A 12,049-nucleotide genomic window follows, 5' to 3' on the forward strand; every position below is an offset into this window, starting at 1 on the left:
AAAATGACATAGACCAAACCTCAGGGGGTCCATATGAAAATTACCCAAAATAAAATAAAGGATCTAAGAATAGTTGTGAATTTTTTTTATTTTTTATTTTTATATGAATGATAGTTTTAAAATCAATAATATATAATTGTAGGAAATACAAGGGCATCCATGTGAAGTGGCGGATTACATCCTAAAACATGTTCAAGCCAGGCAAAGCTCATTACTGGCCAGTTTCAATTTTAGTGAGTCTCACCTTCATTTCCCCTCCTTTTTAAGCATTCAATCTCAATACCAAACGTTTCCATGGGAGAAGTTGAACTCAGGACCTCACATTTCTTTAAATGATCTTCACCTACTAAGTTGACTACTCCTACTAATATATTTATCCATTTATGACGTGCATCATATAACTATTTTTTTATAGAACCCAAAAGCAAGTTGGTACTTCGTGTTGCTTGTTCTTGTTTACATCAAGTAGGGTTGACCTCATCTTACACCAACACAGTTCTAATAGCTCTAGTATTTGGGACAACTCAGAAGCTGTTCAACTTTGTTCAGCACTTAGTGTTAACCCTTGTTCGAGTATAACATGGTGGTTGTTAAATTTTTTTGCTCATGATACTCAGTATTCGTGCTTAAAGTTCAGATCTTCAACCTGCAAGTATAGAGGTCTATGCTCGCTTCATCCATCTCCTTAACAAATTTAAAGGAGGTTTACTTTTGGTCTATCTTGTCAATGTTCAAAAGTAAATCTTCTTCTAAATTAATGTGTGGTAGAGGTGTTAAAGTGAGAACAACAAAAGATCCAGACTAAAAAAGTTGTAACATCATATCCTAAGACTACGTTGTCTAGATGAGAGTCATAGACTTTACATATTAAGAAGTGATCCAAGGATTCTAGATGACTCTGCTTGCCATTGTAACTTGTAAGGTCATTTTTTTTCCTTGGATTTCTCTCAAAAGCTTATTCAAATGGCTATAACCAACGAGTTGGGCTTCCCACAGAAACCAACGAGTTCGGTTTGTCTATCTTGGTGTATATCATGACTTTGTCAGCGTTATGAATTAGTGATGTTAAAGGATCTCCTTTCGTAACAAAGACATTCAAAGAACCAATATTCATACAGCATCGAAATGGTATTGCAAACCTACCGAACACTGATCCAAATGAAGGGTTTTCCATTAGATGGCCCAGAGCAGTTGAGATGTCCTTAAGAGTGATGCACTGAGAGCAGAAAAACGACAAGAGAAGATGAGGAAAATAAGTATGTTCGTTGGCGTGGGTTGATTTGATAAGAACAAATAGAAGGAAAAGAACTCACTTAACAGCCATCAATAATTTTCTTATTAGATGGGATAACATAAGAGATCTCTAGAATATGTTGTTAATCAACTCCACATGCATACAAGGTCCAAAATTTCGTCGAGTTTTGCCGGCTTGTGAACTAGGCGAACTGGCAAAATTTCGGCCAGATTTTGACCCCCTATTTCATGGAGTGTTTTGGTCATTTTGGACCCAAATTTGGTGTTTACCCTAATTTGATGCCAATAAACACTGAAATTCTTAGTTTTTCCTAAAACATCACCCAAATTTGTGTTCTTGATCGGCACAAACCCGACTGTATACCGGTAAAACTGGAATTCTATAACATTATTTTAAACAATTAAACCAAAATAAATATGCCAAGGACAATAAACATCATTATAAAATATTAGTATACAAATACAACTAAGTATATACTTGTGCTAGCACCATCCGTATCATGTCAATACCAAGTACTATACCTTGGTGGATCCATCTGTTGTATGTCACGTGATCTCGTGCTACAAGGCCCAAAGTCTACAAGTATGAGCTTCTCCTTCATTATTTTTTTAAAGTTACTCCATGCCATTTCATGCTGATGGTTATTGACATACAAAGAAACCAGAGCTTTATAATTGACGTCATCTATGGATGCAATAGAGATATGGAAGAGAGTCAAGAAACCCAGTTGGGTGTGGTGGTGTTAGTGTTGGTTCATATGATGGTAGGGTAAATTCCAAAGGATATTGGTATACTGCCTTCAACATAGCAGTTGTCTCCGAGCCACTGGGAGGGATAATCAAGATACTTTGATGATGATGACTCCAACCATCTTAACCCTCATAAGTAGATGTGCTGCCATCCTGCAAACACAAGCTCATGGATGATCCATCATTATACCAATAGTAGTGCGAACTCCTAAAAGACAGGTATGTACCATCATGTCCATAAGCAGGAGGGACACCATAACCATAAGAAGATGTGGATCCCATGGACTCCTCCAAGCTCATGGATCCCATTGCTCCCAACAAGCTGTCTGTCGGATCTAAATGGTCGTATGAGCTATACGATCGAGTATCATTACTATAACCATAGCCATGCATGTGTTGCTACTCCCCTCCTGGCTGAGTGTAGCTCGTAGGACGACAACGATAAAGCTCACCACCATGATTGTCATGTTGGGTGGCATGTATGTACTAAGTCTCTCCAGTGTATCTCTCGGGGGATGTTGTGTCTCCTGATAATGGAACATGTAATTGCTTCTGTACTCCTCCACCACCATTAAGACCATCGTTGTCATCATCGTCATCATCATCCCTCTAAGTCTAACTAGGACTAGGAGCAAAGGTGTCATCTGGATCATCCTCGTGCGTGCCAGGCTCCACCTTCCAATCCTCATCCGTAGTGGCGACAACCACTTGTGCATGTGCCTGCCCCTCTCAAGATGCCATGTACTCATCTACATCAATTCCCATTGCTTAATCAATGATTGGGTATGGCCTACCTTTAGGCTAGTCTAATACTGGCTCACCCCTGTCTAACAACCAATCAGTGAGGGGATGCTGCTCATCTGCAATGACCTCAAAGATATCGTTGAGGTGGATGTCCTTGTCCATGTCACGGTTATCATGTATCCTAGCATGCTCTATCTTCAACCTCATATTATAGTGGCAATACATAAGGTCATTCAGGCGCTGACTTCCCAACCTATTCATCCTCTTGGAGTGAATCATGCCAAATGTACTCCAGTTCCTCTCGCACCTAGAGGCAGAGCAAGTTTGGGAGAGGATCTTTACTGCCACTTTCGGGACGTTCGCTGCATTGCCCCCATACATAACCCACCCCTCAGCTGCATTATCACAAATACATTAAGTTAATACTTTAATGCTTAATAAATAAATAAAAACTCCTCCTTATATAGTTATATGTAAAATGTAATAATAATAATCATGCATCTAACCTGGATCATAATTTTGTCGATTATGTACAACAACATCTGAACCAAAGACCCCAAGTGCATCCCTAAACATCTTTATCTACAATCATTTGTATTGATGGTTAGTTAAATTCTTTTACAAATAAAAAGCAAATACTAAGTTCTAAATCCCTAATATCTTACCTCCATGTGGCAATTTGACTGGACCACTGGGTTCGGCTCCAACTTCGAGATAACCTGCATGACGACACTGAGTAGGTCTGACCTCAACTCCAAATTTTTGCTATACTAATATTTGGGATTGAGACAATAGGCTGCACAATTTACAAACTCACAGTTAGTGACTTAGACCTATCATTGAATGAATTACTAATATCTACTGCAACTCTACAATATAAATTAATAACCCACACTAATTACTTACCCGCCCTATGCATCAAATGCATTAGATGAGCGGTCCATCGAGCTTGCACAATATTCAGGTGAACGGTGTGACCTCTGGTGTTGGCTCTTTATATGGCTATCTTCATGCACTCAAGGGCTGGATAAATTTGGGGCATACCAGACCCCCTCAGGGTGGACTCAACCATACGCAAGACCTTGATTATGGGCTCTAAGGTCTCAAGCACAATAGTCACATTCCTCCAATACTCATCATATGAGATCGTCATTTGTGCTATGCACCACTATTTGTGCTAAATTATCACAAACACATTAAGTTAGTACTAGATACTACATACTAGATATTCATAGTATAAATGTATAAGAACTTATTAAATGAAATAGTAGAGAGAAAAAAAAAATTACTTGGATCCAACCTAAGATAACCATTCATCTGATTTAAACATAGATCTGAGGCCCTCCTTTCTCTTCTGAATACTGTTAAGGGTGGCGAATTTTGTCTGACTAGGTCACACTAACTCACCTGCACATGTTCGCCTCATCATATCCAGAGCAACGTTATGATTATAGATGAAATTAGTTACTTGCTTGGCCCTCTCCATTGTGGTTTGAATAATACCAATATTACCGATGTCCTTTAACATGAGCTCGATACAATGAGCTGCCTAGGGTGTCCAATAGATATTATACCCATGTGTCTTAATCAGTACCTCACATGTCTTCTTGAAGTTGGAGCCACTATCGATGACAATCTGCACCACATTATTCTTCCCAACCTAATCAATTGCATCTTGTAGGAGTCCAAATAAATACATGCGGTCTTTTATTTGACCAGTAGCATCCATATATATATTTTTTTAAAATGGTCCTCCTGTCACATTACACCATAAAGTTGGGGATAGACTTTTTTGTCAGATCAATCCATCCATCACACATAATGGTGCAACCATATGACCCCACATGGATCTCAAACCACTGATGTACTCCTGCAGCTCTTCCTTCTTGTCAATCAGTAAGGTGGTCATCACCTCTCTAGGGGTGGGACCAGCATATCCAGGATTTGCCTTTGCAATAGTGTCAATCATATTCTTGTAATACAGACTCTATGCTCTATTTGGTGGAACAGAGTTGTAGTACATCCACTTTGCCACTGCCTTTTTCACCTTTTTAGCCATCCCTTTCTATGCACCTATAATCTTGGGCTGCTTGGTCCCCTTCGTTCTAAAAGTGTCAGGCTCCTGCTCTAGGATAGGATCCCTCCTCTATGGATAGTCACGTGGTGTCGGTAGATTTGCTATAGAAGTGGCCCTTTGACTCTATGATCGATTGAACATACCACGTACACCACCCCTATCCCTAGATCCAGATGCTCCAGCCCCTGCAACCCTAGAGGGACTAGCTCCTATAAATCTAGCTCTGACCCTCTCTTGCTCCTGGTATTGCATCTCCTTGCTCTCAGCCATTGCCCATCTGATATCCCTCTCCTCCTGCATTCTGATATTAATAGGATCAACATCCCAATCAGAATCTAAATCAACTCTATAAGATGACGGTGTCCGCACTGCTTCGTCCAATGCAACATTCACCCTCCTCTTCTCCTGTTTCTTCTTCCCCTTTTCTTTCTCCAGCACTCTTACTGCATTCACTATATCAGTATGCACCTCAGTGCACGTGGCCACATCCTTCGAACTTCCAATGATGTGAGACTGAAACCTGCTAATGCCACCTGAGTTCAACTCCTTACCACAAAAGTTGCATCTTGTTCTACTCTTGTTGCCATCAATAGCAACATAATACAGCCATGCTCGATCAACCCTCCCCCTCACTGCAGCTCCATGTGGCTGTCCCCATCCTCGACCTTTTTTTTTTTTTTTTTTTTGGATCTGAGGTTCATCGGCCATCCTCGACCTTGCTGTCCTCCCTGTGAACCTGCTCCTCTCCCACTGCCAGACATGATAACTATTGCATCGAAAATGATTGCATAAACAATTAAACAATACCAAAATAATCTTCCACAAAATGAATATTTAAATTTTTGACAAAATAAAAGGCTATCATATCAAAACCGACAATGAAACCACATGAGCGGCACTTGAAAATACTTATATAGCTATTCCATAATTTTTCTATAATTTTCAAAATCATTTCCCTTATTTGTTCATAATTTTTTTCCTCCACAATTACTTATATTTTATATTAGTATTTTAACCATTTTCAAAAAATAAATAATTATTTATTAGGTGAAAAACTATTCCGACTCCTTGAGTTAGTAGATCGGCTCATGAAGATTCACATATGTTTTTTTGATCACGATACAACATATATATCATGCAAAAAGTAAGCATTTTCAGTATAGAAAAATACAATTTTTTACGCTCGAAAACAAATAAATAAATTACTTTGCGAAAAAAAATTCCTACTTTGTGAGTTTGTAGATCAGCCTACGGTGTTCAACATATATTAATTTCATACCCATCCAACAAATTATGGCATGCATTTAAAAAAAAAAAATTTTAAGAACAATGGTTATCTCTCATATGAAAAACTCCACAAAACTCCCAGATTTGTATAAAATCCCGCTTGATCGTCGCAAACAATACTATACCCATAAAGAATGAAGCGAGACCTACAGTTATATGTTGAAGCTAGAATGAAAATATGGCAAGAATTCCAAGAAGTAGGAGAGAGAAAGTTTGGGGGAACTCTGGAGAAAAGAGAGAAAATTAGAAAAATCAAATGATAATTCGTATAAAATTCTGCAAAATTTCTGACTATATTGCCAAAAATATCTCCATTTTCAGCGATATCTCGCGAATCGCGAATCTAAGTTTCGCCTCTTGTTTCATTTTGCTAAACACCGAAATGGCCAAAATTCGCTAAATTTTGTCCAAATTTCACTAAATTTTGTCCAAATTTCGGCGATATGTTGTTCTTTGCGTGCATACGATATTTTGTATCAGTCGATATCGACTATGACCCTTATGCTTGCGACTCATGCACTTGCAGGGTTCACTTTGCAGATTAGATATTTAGAGTTATTTAGTAGTTTATTTATTATGGGAGTTTATTCAGACATTTTTTAAGTTATGCAATTTTGTGCAATCCCTTAAAGTTTTGGTTTGGGTATCTATTTTACCATTAGAAACATTTTGTTTAGAGTTTTTTCTATGGGGTTCTCATAAGTGTGGCCCAAATTAGTGAATGTCCCCTAAAGTGGAATATATTTCATGGCGCCTCCTTGCTTAAAATTAAACATTCCAAGTTACCCCTCTTAACAGTCAACCATTTTTACCGTTAAGTTTGGGTTGTGAAATATCCAATATATCCTCGTTAGTGTGTAAAGATGAAATAACTTTTTCACTCACTTAAGTGACGTTAGGTGGATCTTCTTCCCATACCCCACCGGAAGCCCCACATTGTCGGCAACCACCACCCCTCCCCTGCCAACAACAACCACCCCACCTTCCCCTACTAGCAAAGCCCACACACACACACTCTCTCTCTCTCTCTCTCTCTCTCTCTCTCTCTCTCTCTCTCTTCCCCCCCCCCCCCCGAAAATTCTCTCTCTAAGTGTCCACGCCTCAACGCCAAGTTCTTTCACAAACCACTTCCTTCTGATGATGTTATCAACGACGTCGCCTACCTTTGGCAATTTGGTATCTGTGGAACACTTAGGTCAAGCTCAAGCTCTCGATTCTCCAATGTCAATAAGATGGTGATCGAATCGCTACCTTATTTCTGCTTCTTTGCTTTGGAAGGAACAAGAGAAGGACTAGAGTGTGTCGTTTGCCTTTCCAAGTTTGAAGATATTTGAGATTTTAAGATTGTTACCTAAATGCATGCATGCTTTCCGTATCGATTGTGTTGATCAATCTAGTTGTCCTCTGTGCGGACACAAGGTCGACCCTTCAGATGTCACCATCTTCTCCTCTACAAACAATTTAAGAATCTCTTGAAATCCCTTTGATCTCTCTGATGATCCCAATATCGAATCTTTGTACACAGAGAACAAGACCCTAATGAAGTGGGCTCATTGTCTTCCAAGTTTAGCAACAGTAGCATCTTTCAGAGAATCGAAGCAATAAGGGAGAAGAAGTACCAATCCAAGAAGAACAACACATTGTCTACGTTGATGATCCAAAAAAAGATTTCTTTTCCTCTTTTGTATATCAGACAGAATAACATCCATCTATCAAATACACCCCCCCCCCCCCCCCCCAAAAAAACAAAAAAATATAGGGCCTTCATTGAGCTTCAGCTTCAAATTTCTTCAAGTTATCAACTAATCCTATTTAGACAGCCTAAAGCTCTTCTTGCTCAAGTAGTGGTAGCAACGATGCATGTAACTTTGAGAGAGGGAGTGGGGGGGGAGGGGGTCGCCGGCATGGAGGGGGTAGTAGTGGGGTTTCCATTGAGATGAAGGAAGATGATGAGTGAAGGGAATCCCTTCACCCAATAGAGCAAAATGAAGGGAGATTAATTGATGGGTATTTTTGTCTTTCCACAATACCAAGGGTATATTGGACATTTTATAACCTAAACTTAACAGTCAAAATGTTTGACTGTTAAAGGGGTAACTTAGAATATTTGACTTTAAGCAAGGGGCCGCCATGGAACGTTGGGACCGGAGGGGGCCATGCCCACCCCCACCCCCCCCTCGGATTTTTTGAAATTGTAAATATTCTTGTTTTAAACGTGAAATACCACTATTTGGCCCCCCTCCAAAAATTAAAAATAAAAATTTAAGATAAAGATGATGGGTACAAATGTCATTCATAATCTTTATCTAATGGTTATCTTTAAATCCCTAGTTTTAAGGAATAAAAGGTTAAATTCTAATTAAAAACTAACTCACGATCCATGAATTTCTCCTTATATATTCTCTCCTATTTTCATTTCTCTTTATTCTCTCATGAATCTCCTCTTTTATTCCTGCTATTTTTTCTCTTTTTTTTTTTCTCACACGTCTCACAAAATATTGAAGTAGTTAGCAAATTTTGAAATTTTCCTAAATCTTCTCCACATCAGGTATTCACTCTCTCTTTTTCAAATTATTCCTTTCTCTCTCTCTCTCTCTCTCTCTCTCACTCACGAATTTTCTATTAATTTACCTAATTTTTAATGTAAACTCCACATTAAAATATAATAATATATTCTGATATGAGACCTACAGTGGGTCTCACATTGGCCCACATACATTCGCCCCCCCCCCCCAATGTTCAATCCTGGCTCCGCCCCTACTTAAGGGGGCAATCACTATTTTGGGCCCTATTTAAGGGGGCGCCATAGAAATTTTTTTTCATGTATGACTTCATATTCCTTGCCTTCAAATTTTATGTTGTGGTTTTGATGCATGCATAGTTAATGGTACTACATCGAATCCCGTTACATATTAACTTTTATTCATTATGTCCCATTTGGGCAGGGTGTGACAAGAAATCACTGTAACCGATTGAAGGGATGAAAATAAGGATAACTTGACAATTTTAAAATATTAGGGAAAAAAGAGAAATTATAGTTCATGATTTTTGGGAGAAATCAGAGATAAAATGCTTGAAAAGGGGGGGGGGGAAGAATAAATGAATATTAAGGGGGAAAGTGTGATGCCACACACATTTTTATATTATTATTTTATCATTGGGCGTGAATGTGTCATTCTTTAAGATTATTAAATGATCATGATGGCTGGTTTGATGGTTTAATCAAATAGTTTGAGTGTAGTTAATAAATAACTTAAATGAGGCTAGATTCTAATTGATATTTTGGTCGAGGTCAGACATCGCTTGTAGGTCCCACAATAGTAGAATTAGACTGAATTGAAAACGAATAAATGATCAACATAATTTTATGAACCCGTAGGTATTAATATTTGCACCTCAAGGTAGGCCATGCATACGATAGTAAAGCGGGCCAATAGGCCCATAAAGAAGTCCACTATTAAGTTATATATATACACATTATTATACGTGGTAAAAAGGAGGAGAGAGAGAAAGAGGGAGTGACACCCCCACTCTCCCTCGCACCTACGTGTTGATTTTTACAAAAGGGGCATGCACGAGGTTAATGTTATGTATACGTGTATCATTCCATCCATTAAAATAAAAGGGATAGAGAGAGTGAATTTGAAAGGTTTGTTTTATGCGTGTAATGGAGAGAACGGAGAGAGAGAAGACAAGTGAGAAAAAAATAAAGAGAAGTACAGAAGAGGAGTTAAGGAAGAGAGGAAATGGAGAATAAGGGAGAGAGAAGAACTGGAGAGGAGGAGATAGAGAGAATAATGTAGATGGGAGAGAAGAAGTGGAGAAGAGGAGAGAGAAAATAAAGAAAAAGTGAAGGATAGGATTTGTAGAACATTTAAGGAAGAGAGAGAAGAAGAATAGAAGAAAGGAGGGATTTTGCTTGGCAGCAGTGCCATGTGCAGTGCCTACATGGCACTACTCCAAACAGTGAACGGTTCAGATGAAAAGTTGTATCTTAGATTAAATCGTCGGCGTTGATTTTTCCCATGTGCAAGAAAGGAAATTTTAAGTGGGAACAGACCCGGTTCGCATGGTTCAAAACAAAAAATTACAAAACCAAAACCTAATTTGAAAATAAAAAATAAAAAAAAGTCGTCTTCTTCCTTACGATCGTTGTACTCTGCACTATAAATCTTACCTCTGTGCACTATGAATCGTTATACCTAAGGAAAAAGAAAGAAAATAAAAGCTTTCAAACAAACTACAAGAATGAAGAAGACTTGGTCGGAAGACCCACCAAGGAAATGGCGGTTATACCTAAGGAAAAAAAAAAAAAAAAAAAAAAAAAAAAAAAATTTCAAACCTATTATTTTTTTACTTCTTACTAAAAAAAACAAACAAAAAAAAAAAAAAAAAAAAAAAAAAAAAAAAACAAACAAAAAAAAAAAAAAAAAAAAAAAAAAAACAAAAAAATAAAAAAACCAAGAACAACAAATTACTAACAACAGATTCACTTTTTCTTTCTACCCAACCACCCCCCACCACCACACACCCCCCCCCCCCCCCCCCTCCCCACCACGGGGGGGGAGGAAAGAAAGGGGGTTATAATGTTGTGCCCCCCCCCCCCCTTGGGCCCCCCCCCCCAGGCCACCCGATGTGTGTTGTAAACGATTGAGGGATCTGCACGCACACCAAAACTGTTGTTGTAATCACAATACTCCTTTAGAGCTGAAACGCACATGAAGTACTTTCTTTAAGGTATTTAGACAACCCAAATTGTGCAATACGGGTTTTAAAAGTGTCTTCACCCCAAGATCAGTCAGCCCAAACCTTTAAGGTTGCACCCTAGAAAGGTTTACTCAAGGTATAATTAGGTTATGTTCACTGCTTAACAGAATAACAGGGAGAGAGAGAGAGAGAGAGAGAGAGAAAGAGGAGGAGGAATTATGTGTGTCAAGAATGAGCACGAAATTGAGTTTATATAGAGCCCCAAAGGCTATGGGTGAAAGGTAAGGCTATGAGGGTACCTTTCAGCTCAACTCTCTTCAGCAAGGTACCTCTAGCTGACCTCCCTACAGGAGAGTGCCACTCAAATGGCATCTCCACGTATTCACCCAAAGAGTGGGCTTTCGCAGAATAGGGCCCATGACAAACTGGGCCTTCCGGATCAAAGCCCACAACCCAAGTCCCAAGTCCCAAGTCATATAGATATATTAATATTAATATTAATATATCTATCTATATAATCATGGCAGGGTCACTATAGGGTTCAGGCAAATTAATAATACATGGGCTCTTACTATATATAAACCATATAATCAGATCCTCTCAACCCGATGTGGACTAAATAAAACCATGGATAAAAGACACAACTAAAATAAATATTTATATAAAGTTTTAAACATATTTACAACAATCTCCCACAATGGTTAAAACTTCAAATACAAAGGCTGAAGACTCAAGCAGCAGTGAACACATTAGACACAATAGGACACTTCGTTGTAGATGTCTTTCGGACTTGAATCTACACTAGATCTGATAAAGCACGCTACAGAGTACCGGTGAAGTCTGACTTCTTGAACCTATCCTCTTCATTGTAGCTGGCTACTTCACCATTCATATCCAATTGGTCGACCTTCTTAACAACCCCTTTATAAAGAAAAATAGACATTTTTATCGGCCTTGTCTCGAATCTTGGTCTCACTGATATTTAAGGAACTTTACCTGTGTAATATTTCCAACTGAAGGCGACCTCACCCTCTATATCTATTTAGGTCAGCATTAGGTGTGCACCACATCTGACACACCTCCACATTTCGTGAGCTACACTTGATTAAGAGTCAGTTACTCATCCTATCAACAATATGGTGGTACTACTTTACTATAATTATTCAGAATGGGTATAGTAGTACAAACAGGCCATCTAGTGACTTCGTTGCTTACCCTTTGAACCTAATT

Source organism: Hakea prostrata, chromosome 2, assembly GCF_041222555.1.
Source record: "Hakea prostrata isolate BN-2017 chromosome 2, UWA_Hpros_2, whole genome shotgun sequence".
NCBI lineage: Eukaryota > Viridiplantae > Streptophyta > Magnoliopsida > Proteales > Proteaceae > Hakea > Hakea prostrata.